This window comes from Equus asinus, chromosome 22, assembly GCF_041296235.1.
Source record: "Equus asinus isolate D_3611 breed Donkey chromosome 22, EquAss-T2T_v2, whole genome shotgun sequence".
Classification (NCBI taxonomy): Eukaryota; Metazoa; Chordata; class Mammalia; order Perissodactyla; family Equidae; genus Equus; species Equus asinus.
In genome coordinates, this window is record NC_091811.1 from 54,843,622 (window position 1) to 54,855,236 (window position 11,615).

Below are 11,615 nucleotides of genomic sequence, written 5' to 3' on the forward strand. Positions count from 1 at the left end.
GCAATCGGGATTGGGGTTCAGTGCCCAAAATGTAGCAGGAGGAAAATGAAGTCGTGGGATTCCTTCTTTCTGCTGGCCCGGGACCCTGGCTTTACGGACGGGAAACCTGTTCAATGGGCAAACAGCAAAATGCCCCAGCTGCCCTTGGTGGCTTCGCCTTTATTTCCCTTTTTTATCCCAGTGATCAGCCATGAGGGAAGCAGCATCAGCGCACCAGAAGATAGGGGCTGAAGATGATTGGGACTCAAGCCCCCTAACCCTAAGCCTTCTTTCCCGAGTCCTGAGACGGACAAGGAATAACGGGCATCAGTGACCTGCAGTGAGTGGCGAGGTCACCCCAGGCACGCCCGTGCCTCTGCCCAGGCTCATCTACCAGAGTTGACACAAGCAGACCCTCCATGAGGTGCTCTCATGGAAGCCCCTCGGCTTCCCCCTCGTGTCTTTTCCCCGATGGAAGGAAGTGGGGGCCTTCCCGGCCCTCATCTCTTCTTCTGGGCCTCTGTCCCCCAGACAGGGTCTGCCCGGCCCCTTAGGAAGACGAGTGCGGCAAGGCCTACCTAGTTGCCCCCCTGTCCAGACCCCAGCCGGCCAGACATCGGGCTTGAACGCAGCCCGAGAAAGACGGGGAAAGCTCACCAAACCCCCATAAAAAATAAAAAAGGAAAAAAAAAGAAAGCCGCGGCTGTAAATAAAGCCAAATCCGCCACCCTCTGCGGGGCCGTTTGTCCTCCCCTCCTTGGCCCCGTCCTTCCCGCCGCCCCCTCCCGGCTCCCGGGCCCCGCGGCGCCCCGGCCCCGAGCTCCTCCATTTAATCGGATTTGGGAGAAGGGGAGGATAAATCACGGCAGCAGCTTTACGGTCCCGGAGGAGAGGCGAGCCGCAGCCAGGCACACCCCGGCCGGCGATAAAAACCGCCGCTGAAAGCCCACGGAGCAATTTCCCGGGACCCCGAGCGACGCCATTACAGGAATGTAATTTTGCCCGGATGAGGCCCCGAGTTTAATTATCCTCGCGGAGGAATTTCAATGCGGCCAATCCATCTTGCAGGCGGGCGGCAGAGGGATTTATATGGGCCCGTTATTTCACACCGATCCTCCATCTGCATTTTTATGGCCCTGAGTTCCTGAGAGGGAGGGGAAGGAGTGGGGAGAAACCGGAGAAGCGGGCGAGGAGAGAGGGGTGGGGGACTTCCCGCCTTTCCTAAATCCGCGATTCCAGCTCGAGGAGGATTCTCACTGGTTCCCCTGAAATCCCCAAATGTCTCTCCCGTTCCAGTTGTTGACTTGGGTGGGGGGTCCGTGAGGAAAGGAGCTGGAATCCTGGCGAATCAATCAACAGGTATTTACCAAGTACCGAGTGGGGCCAGGCACCGAGTAAGATGCTGTGAGGGGAAAGGGAAGACAGGCGAGCGAGGATATCCCTGAAGCCCGCAGACACCCCCACCCTCGCCCATACTGAATTCCTTTCAGCTCTCAGCTTCACGTCCTCCGAGGCGAAAAGTTCTTAGGGGCCGCCGGCACCAGACGGTCTTTGCAGCTGTTTGCTGCGACAATTTCGGGCCCCTCTCAGATACTGCTAACAATCCCAAAGGAGGATTGGAGAAGAGGCCTGTGAGGAAGCTAAAGCTGGCTGCTCCCCAAAGCTGTGACAGCCTGCAGTGTTTGATTCTCCCTCACTCCCATTCACTGGGCTCTGGATTCACACAAACCTGGGTTCTCAAATCCTGTGTGACCTTGGACAAGGTGTTTAAGCCCTCTAAATCAGTTTCCTCCTATGTATATTGGGAATAATGATAGTGCTTACCCCACAGCGAATATTAGGATAATATGCGTGAAGCTTATGGCAAGATGTTTGGAACTCAGTAAGAGTTCCATACATGCTAGCAATAATAATAACAACAATAAAAACAGTTGTTATAGTTAGGAGCATTGCAACTCAATTCTGCTCTACTCTCTAGAGACTTTATTGCAAGGTCTTTGCAATGATATCTCCCAAAAGAGACAACTATCACTTAGTGAACTTTTTTACCTGCTTAAATCATGCAAAACAAGTTATTTCACAGGTTGGTAGGTGGAGATCTGTGGGGAGGGCTGAGAATCCTGGGGGCTATTGCTGCTAGGTCTGAAGCCAGAAATTAGATCAGTAGGGGAATAGTGAGACTACAAGAAGTGGATAGAGGCATGTGCGGGAGGGGTGAATTTGAAGGCAACAGAAGATGACCCAAGAGAACATTAGCTAAGGGTCTAGGAATCTTTACCTAGGGTTTGGTGAAGGGTCCTTCCTTCACTTCACTGAGGGAAAACTGGAGTCCAGGAAGGAAAGGGTGTGGAGCCAGAACTATCCTTTCCAGTCAGCCCTTTCTTTTCCTACCAGACCATATAACAAGTTTGGCCTGATTGGCCAGTTTTTCTAATGACTGTTAGTGGCAGAGTCTGACTGGTTAGCAGCCTCCCTGCACAGTGGTGACGAGGAAATGAGATTGATCTTTCCTTTCTTAGGATTGGTTAACAACCCTCAGGGCCGCCAGAGACTCATTTTAATTGACAGGATAGGCTAGGAGGGAGGTCCAGCACCTCTCATATAGAAATTCTAAGTCTTTTCCACAAAGGTCACCAAGAAAGAGTCTTCATTGGCTTATGCACGTTTGCCTTTGGACAGGAAACACAGTGGCTTAGAGAAATCCAGACAGTCATGCTGGCATGCCACAGTTCAGTCTGAAACCCCGAACAGAGATAGGGATTCATGGAGAAAAACATCAGAGGGATACAAAGAACACAGGACACAAAGAAATGCAAAGAAAAAAAAATTGCCAGAGAGAAGAGGAAGGGTTTGAGTAATTTGTTTTTCATTCCTGATGAAACCAATACGAGGCTCATGTATGAGGCATTTTGCTAGATGCACATGTTGCCAGCACGTGGCATGGAAAGAACAGCTGTCTTGGAGGCAGGAGACGGGGAGTCTAGTCCCAGCCTTGCGGCTAACTAGCTGAGTAACTCAGCGGGTTACTTCATCTCTGGAAGCTCCAGTGTCCTCATTTGGAAAAATCAGGGAGAGAAGTAGGTGATCTCTAAGGTTTCATCCAGTGTTCACTTTCTAGGATTCTCTTTTTTTCTGCTAAACAGGCAACTTGGTACAAGTTGAAGTGGTACCTTTGCACTGCCGATAAGGACTATTCTTAGGTCTTGAACTCCTTTATTTGTTTGGGATTGTTAATTTCAAGCTCCTGGGGCTGGTGGGCACTGACTGATGGATTTTCTACTTTCTCTTGCTAAATCGGTTCCCCAGGACAGCAGGACTGTGAGCCATCAGTAAACCTCCCTACTTCTGGAGAAAGAGAACAGTAGATGGAGAAAGGGAAAGGGTCTTTAGTATCCAGGCTTCTGAGGGAGGGATCAGTGGGAAAGTTGGTGGCAGAAGGATGGCCAAACAAATTTTTGCTGGGGAAGAACCTAAGTTCCTTTGAATTTGTCTGATGAATTTGCACGTGTCCTACATATTAACTAGAAGCCATGATTAAGTATCTATGTGAACAGATTTGGTCCCTGCCATGTGGTGGCTCCCAAGCCAAGGAACACACGTAGATAAAACAAAAAATAAAAGTCGTTGTGATATACTATGGAGAGCTGAGGACAGCAAACTAGAAATCTGAATCTAGAGTTTGGAATACTACTAATTAATTATGTGACTTTGAGAAAATCACTTCACCTCTCTGGATTTCAGTTTTCTCGCCTGCAAAATGTAGGAAAACACTAGATGATTATTAAGTTCTCTTTCAGCTTTAAATATAGATAGCACTGGGGCCGGCCTAGTGGCACAGCAGTTAAGTTCGCACATTCTGCTTCGGCAGCCCGGGTTTTGCTGGTTCGGATCCCGGGTGCGGACATGGCACTGCTTGGCAAGCCATGCTGTGGTAGGCGTCCCACATATAAAGTAGAGGAGGATGGGCACTGCTGTTAGCTCAGGGCCTGTCTTCCTCAGCGAAAAAGAGGAGGATTGGCAGCAGATGTTAGCTCAGGGTTAATCTTCCTCAAAAAAAAAAAAATATATGTATAGATAGATAGCATACATCTGTTCTTCTTGGTTTGCTGTTGTTTCCTGTGACTTTGAGTAATCTGCTATTTATTGAGCATCTACTATCTGCAAGGTATTGTGCTACATAATGTGAGTGGGAATAAAAAAGGGGAAAGCAAAATCCCTTGTCTTCACAAATTTATAATCAGTAAGAAAGACATGTAAATCTATAACTAAAATGCAGCAAGATTTCATAAGTCGTACAGATAACAGGAGTTGAGGAGGCAGTATGACTTCCAGCTAGAATGATCAAGGGGGCACCATGATTAAACTAGGTTTTTTTCTCCTTTTGAAAAAGTATGAAATATTTCAATCATATAAAAGAATGCAAGTAATGCATATCATTTATTCAACAGATATTTATTGAGATCCTACTTTGTGCCAGATCTAGGTGCTGGAAACACAGACATGAACAAAACGAGACAATAATCCTTGCCTTCCCAGAGCTGACATTTTAGATAAATCATGAAGCATAATAATGAAATGGACACCCTTTAAACCACCCCCCGATTTAAGAAAAGAAAGGGGGCCAGCCCAGTGCTGAGCACTCTGCTTTTGTGGCCCAGGCTTCTCAGATTTGGACCTTGGGCATGGATCTAGCACTGCTCATCAGGCCTCGCTGTGGCGGGATCCCACGTAAACTAGAGGAAGATTGGCATAGATGTCAGCTCAGCGACAATCTTCCTCAAGTGAAAAGAGGAAGATTGGCAACAGATGTTAGCTCAGGGCCAATCTCCTTCACATAAATATATAAATAAAAGATATCAAAAAGAAAAGAAAAAACCATTACCAGTACCACTGAGGGGTCCCACATGCTTCTCTCCTATTGTAGCCCCAGAATTTTATGTTTATCATTTCAAGGTTTTTCTTCATATTTTTGCCATCTATTATTTATTTTGGCCTCCTCCCCTCCTTTTTCTTTACCATTCTAAGAGATTATTTTTTAACTTTTTTTTTTTTAGGAAGATTAGCCCTGAGCTAACTACTGCCAGTCCTCCTCTTTTTGCTGAGGAAGACTGGCCCTGAGCTAACATCCGTGCCCATCTTCCTCTACTTTATACGTGGGACGCCTACCACAGCATGGCTTTTTGCCAAACGGTGCCGTGTCTGCACCGGGATCGGAACCGGTGAACCCGGGCCACCGAGAAGCGGAACGTGCGAACTTAACCACAGCGCCACCAGGTCGGCCCCGTTTAACTTTTTTTATTTTATAATTTTTTAAAAAAGATTTTAATTTTTCCTTTCTCCCCAAAGCCCCCTGGTACACAGCAGTATATATATTTTTAGCCGTGGGTCCCTCTAGTTGTGGCATGTGGGACGCTGCCTGAGCATGGCCTGACGAGCGGTGCCATGTCTGCGCCCGGGATCTGAACCGGTGAAACCCCAGCCTCCAAAGCGCTGCGCGAGAACTCAACCACTCGGCCACGAGGCTGGCCCATAAGAGTTTTATATAATATTGTTTGTGGAGTTCTTTGCTTTCTTTTTTCATTCAATATTATGTTTCTAAGATTCATTCATGTTGATGTACGTAGGTGTAGTTTATTCATTTTTCATTGATGTATAATAGTACACCAATTTGTTGATTAATTTCCCCGTTGATGAGTATTTAGGTTTGTTTTGAGCATTTTGCCTTATGAACAATGCTGTCAGAACCCTTCTGTACGTGTCTCCTAGTATACCTGGGCAAGAGTTTCTTCAGGATAAATATATATATGGGAATTGCTGGGTTGGTACGTTATGAAAATCTTCAACTTTTCTAGATAACGTTAAATTGTTTCCCCATATTTGTGCCCAGCAAAGTATATAAGAGTTTGGTTGCTACTCTGTCCTTATCAACTTTGGTGTTGAGTCAATCTGTTGGATATAAAATGGTATTTCCTGGTGGTTTGAATTTGTATTTGCCTGGTTCGCAATGAGGTTGAGCATCTTTTCATATATTTATTGGCTACTCATGTTTCCTCTTCTGTAAAATGCCTATTCATGTATGTCTTTTGCCCATTTTCCTGCATAGCTTATCTGTCGTCTCCCTATTGATTTTTAGGAATTAACAAATATATAGCTTAGTGCTGATCCTTCATTAGAGGCAGCTGTCTACTTCCAGTCTGTAGAGGGGTTGGGATTTTAGTAGAGGCTTAAAGGGTGGATGATCTCAGTTCCAGCTCAGAGTTCTCATTTAGTTGGATTAATTAATTCTTAATTCATTCATCAAATATTTATTGACTGTCTAGCCAGACATCATACTAGACACTGAGAATACAAATATATCCCCCGTTTGCTCATCCTTACCACTTTCAAAATCTAGTTGGGTCCAAGCCACTGACATCTCTTGCTGGCCCACTACAATAGCCTCCTAGCTGGTCTTCCTGATTCACTTCTGGTTTTGCCACAGTCTACTATCTACACAGTAAGTACCTTACGTGATCTTTTAAAATGTAGACCAGATAACGAAACTTAAAACCTCCCAGTAGTTTTCCAGTACTTGTAGAAAAAAATTGCAGGGTTCAGGGAGCTGGCCTCGTGTCCTAGTGGTTAAGGTGGGCACATTCCACTTCGGCAGCCCTGGCCAGGTCCCGGGCATGGACCTACACCACTCGTCAGTGGCCATGCTGTGGCAGGTGTCCCACATACAAAATAGAAGATTGGCACAGATGTTAGCTCAGGGCAAATCTTCCTCAGGAAAAAAAAAAATCCAGGGTTCAGCTACACTAGGCTCCTACTGATCCTCAGACACATCAAACTTGTTCTCACTCAGGCCCTTTGCTGTTTCCTCTGCCCAGAACATTCTTCCAGATCATGCTCACTCTCTCATTCCATTTAGGTCTCATCTCAAATATCACCTCCTTAGCGAGGCCTTTCCCAACCACCCAATCTAAATACCTACCACCTTCCCTTCTTTATCTCCTTGTCCTCCTTTATTTTTCTTTTTAGCACTTATCATAGTTTTACTTTTATTTTTTATTGTTTTTTTTCCCCACTAGAAGATAAGCTCTGCTAGGGCGGGGACCTTGTTCACCACTATATCCTCACCATTTGGAACAGTACCTGGCACGTACTAGGCTCTCAGCAGGAGTGTTGTGAATGATTGAACAGTGAATAAGATAGAGTCTTTGCCCTTAAAATGTTTATAGTCTAGCAGAGAATACAGAGAATTAAAAGGCAAATAATTTCAACACGGTGCGATAGTATTATAAGATGGGCAAGCACTGGATGCTATGGGAGCACATGGGGAGGACAAGCATCCCAGTTCTGAGAAGTAGTAGTCAAGGAAGGCTTCCAGGAGGAGGTGGCATTTATGAGCCTCTTGAAGGACCTGTAAAGGGAGGGAATGGAAGGATGTTCCATAGAGAAGAAGCAGTAGTACAAAAGCTTTGGAGTGAGGGATTACACGGTCTCTTCCACAAAGGGCAAGTAATTCATTGTGGCCAGAACGAACAGTTGTGGGTACAGCAGCATGCAGAGAGATGAAACTGGTTGTTAGTGGCTAGATCCTGAAGCGTTTTGAGCATCAAGCTAATGTGTTTGGATTTTATCCAGAAAGCAGCAAGGAGAGTAAGAAGCTCCAATTTGCATTTTAGAAAGATCATTCTAGCTTTAGTGCGGAGAATGGATAAGACGGGGCATCTGGGGGCAAGGAGTGCATTAGGGGGCCGCTGTCGTAATCCAGGTAGGAGATGGTGGTGGCCTGAGCTCTGGGGTGATAGTGAGGATGGAGAGAAGTAGGCTCCAGAGGTTTAGAAGGAAGAGTGGATAGGCCTCAGTGAGCGATTGTTTTTGGGGGTGAAGGACAAAGGAGAGATGAAGGTGGTGCTCAGTGTTCTGGCCTGGGTCCCTGTGTGGTGCCATTCCCTGATTCTCCTACGCCTGGCTGCCACATTCCAGGAACCACTCTGATAGGCTCCACAACCTAGGAGCCCTACCCGCTAGGCTACCTTCCTCTAAGTGTGTTCCTGTGCCCAATGACCCTGCATGAATTTAACCTTTTCTCTGGGCTCTACTCCCTCCATTTGCAGCCCAGGGAATGAAACTGAAACCACCATGTAGGTACCTCTGTTTCTGTCCTTGCTTTTCTAACCCTGCCTGAGTCACTAGGCCCTGCCTTGTGTGTTAGACTGGGAGCTCATCCAAGAACAAGGATCTTCCCCAATATCTGTCTACAGTGGCTAAGACAGGCCTGCTGCTCACAGGAGCCACTGATGAGTGCTGTCTGCAGCTCGAAGACCCCCAGACATAGAGGACAGAAAAATGCAGGACAGACAGTAGAATGACTACAGGTAAGCCCTGTAAGTTAGCTACCTCTTCTTTAGGCTGGGAATAGCAGGAGGAGTCTTGGCCACTCTGAAAGGGCAAGGGTGAGGAAATCAGTACCTCCTTTTGCGATGAGCTGAAAAATTTCAGGTGAAAAGTGGATTTGGGAAGCTGTGAGAATAAAGGGGGTGAATTGCTTGGTGGGCAAGTCTAGGGGCTTTCTGGGTGTAAAACACAGAATGGGAAGGGCAGGAGGAAAAGAGTCAGAGGGCTATAGTGAGATGAGCAGACCTGTCCCTAATGTTTGTGGAGCCAGGGCAAGATAAAAAAAATATAGGCCTACCTACCACACGACTAAATATGTAAAAGTTATAAATCAAAGCTACTGAACTATTAAATAAAACATGTTCTACCCTCTTATCTTGACAGTATATCAATAGCAACTAGAAGATTTATATTTAGAATTCTGAGACTCCTCCAGCCCCCAGTCTGGTCTGTGGGTTCTCTTTCCATTCCTGGTTCTGTCCCACTCTCGGAAGGGTCTCACACAAAAGTGTGTGCTCGGTGCAGCCACACATTTAAACTCCATGCCGCTCCTGGCCAACAGGGCTGGTGCTGTGCCGTCCACCAGCCCCTTCTGTGCTCACGGGAGTTTGGGCCCCAGGAAGAGGCCCTGGAAGTGGGCTTGGGGCTGCTTGGCAGGGCATTCTGGCAACGGGAGCATGGTCTAGGAGGAGGGAGGCATGGGCTCCGGGTAGACATATCCCATTGGCCTTAAGTTATCCTCATTCTGGAGGAGAAGGAGGCCCTCTAAAAGAGGCCTCCGGGGTAGAGCTTCCTCTTGCCGGGTCTAAGGGCGTGTGCTCTGAAATCAAATAGACTGGGTTCAGAACTCTATTCTGATATTTATCTACTCTTCTTTGAACTTGGGCAAACTCTCTGAGCCTGTTGCCTTATTTGTAAAATGGTGATAATAATACCTACCTCACAAGGTTATTGTGAGAATTAAATAAGCTATTATGTGCAAAGCAGCTGGTATTTAATAACCGCCACTCATTCATGATGTTTTCCTTCCCACTCACACCATGCTTCCCTCAAAGTAACCATGTTGCTTGGGGAAAAAATAGGACGTTTTTTTCAGGCAAGACATCTAAGAGGAGTGGGTCTGGGTAAAGGAGTTTATAAGGGAGGCAGTAATAATCTAGGAGGTCATGACCCCAGCTCAGGCTGGGACCACGTGGGGGAAGGAGGAAGAGTAAGTTGTCTCGTATGCAGATATATGAGAATGGTAACGACGTAATTGCTTTTATAATCTGTTTGTTTTGCTGACAGTAGCAGCTGGTTACTGTTTTGGTTCTTGGTTTTCAGGTTAAGATAGAGGAAGAAGGTGTGAATAATCTGAAAGAATAGAAAATCCAAACATCATTTCTTGATGACCGGAAGATGGTCAGAGAAACACATGGTTGCAAACATGGATTCTATGTTTCAAGCACAGAGACTGACCCTCTTACCAGCTTGCTCTTGTTTTGTTCCTGAGCAAGGATAGATTCTTACCACATGCTGTCACTCTTGCTACTCCTGCAGCTGAAATGCTTTCTTCCTCCTTCTCAGCCACTCCAAATTGCAGTCCTTATTCAGGTCCGCTCCTTCCATGCTAAGCATCCCTGCCCACCACCCTCCCTCACTCCCTTGAGCTCTTTGTAGTCTGTATCACCTAGAACTTATTCACGGTCTCAATGTGTTTACTGTCTTGTACAGTGTGCTTACTCTTTCATGTGGGCAAGTCTTCTGTCCCCAGCTAGAGTTTAAGTTTATTAAAGGCGGGAATTACGTTTCTGTTTCTCTTCTATTTCCCGCGGTGTCTGTATGTTCATTCAGTATACATTTATTGAGTTCCCATGTGCCTGAACTGTGTTAGGTGCTGGGGATGCAAAGATGAATGATGTATGTGTGTGTATATATATATATATGTATGTATATAGAGAGATATATGTATACATATATATCTCCTCTTCACTAGAGGTGCTAATAATGTTATGGACTCACAGTTTGGTAATGGCCTATAAAAGTGTTGTGCACATAATGGGCCCTCAATACAGGTTTGATGGCTTGATGAACCATGCTGCTTTTCAACTAGGCATTCAGTGAATGAATGAATGAATGAAACGACTGAATAACGAGCCCCTGATGTAACTGTTCCGAGTGCACCCCTCCTATATGAACTTAGTTCTAGCAGACTTAAAGGTGTAAGACTGGTTTGAGGGGAGAAGTGGTCTTTAGAGTCAATAAAACAGAGAGCCTACAGTCCTTTCAAGGCAGTGTTCACCCCTTCCCTTAAGGCCTAGTGATTAAATCACAAAGCATTTTACAGGCCTTGGTGAATACCTTTTGCCAATTTATGTCATTCAGGTTGGTGAGTTGTGAGAACTGTCCATCATCATAGTAAAAACAGCTATTATTGAATACTTACTATGTGCTAGATGTGCTGATTTCTTTACATGAATTATCTAAATCCTAATAACAACCCTGTGCAGTAGGTAAGATTATTATCCCCACTTTACAGAAGAGGAAACTCGGGCAGCTAGTAAGCAGAAAAGACAGGACTTGAATCCGGGAAGTCTGATTCCACACTGTGCGGTCTACACAGTGAATTGGGGGAGTGGAGAATTGAGTTCTTGAGCCGGTCCTGCCATTTGCTTGCTGTGTGACCTGTAGAAGTCATTAGAGCTTTCTGGTCTGCAGCCCCTTCTGATCACTTACCTAAAGAATGACAGCCCTGGTCTTAAAGCCTGTTCTTTCCAATTCCAATCCTGTGCTCTTTCCACCAGCCTCGACTGCCGAAATCTGGTGGTGATCCCCTGTTTCATCTTTCATTTCCTTGTATCGGGGCAGCCTGTGGTATTGTCAGTCATAAGATGGGTGTCCTTGTCCGAGAAGGTATATATGAAGACCTTGATGGCTTCATGAAAGGCTTGGCTTACGGGGAGTAGAGACAGAGCTGCAGAAGGAGCCCTGGACCCCATTTCTTCCTGTGACCCCACCCCTTAATCCCTAGGTTTAAATGAAAAGGTTTCCCAGTATACGGGATGCTTACTCTCAAGGGTCCATTCAGAGAGCACATAGCCACAACCAGGCTGTAATCAAAAGGCAAGTGATGGGTCCAGTTCATTTCTGAGTGTGGCGCTTGATCGCCCCAGGCTAGAGATTGAGACGAGGTAACATGAAAGAGCAGGCGAAGGTTGACTTCTCGGAGGAGCCGCTACACAGAAACCGAAGCTGCCCAAATCCTCCATTTTCTC

The 11,615-nt window shown here is 46.1% G+C and overlaps 1 long non-coding RNA gene across 1 annotated transcript; it reads left to right on the plus strand.

Annotated features, from left to right (window-relative positions):
• Positions 1-11: 11 nt before the first annotated feature.
• On the plus strand, positions 12-10,040 carry LOC139041520 (uncharacterized). Its single transcript, XR_011496810.1, has 3 exons — positions 12-1,338; positions 5,034-8,342; positions 9,685-10,040. It is a non-coding gene; the product is annotated as an uncharacterized lncRNA (long non-coding RNA).
• Positions 10,041-11,615: the final 1,575 nt, after the last annotated feature.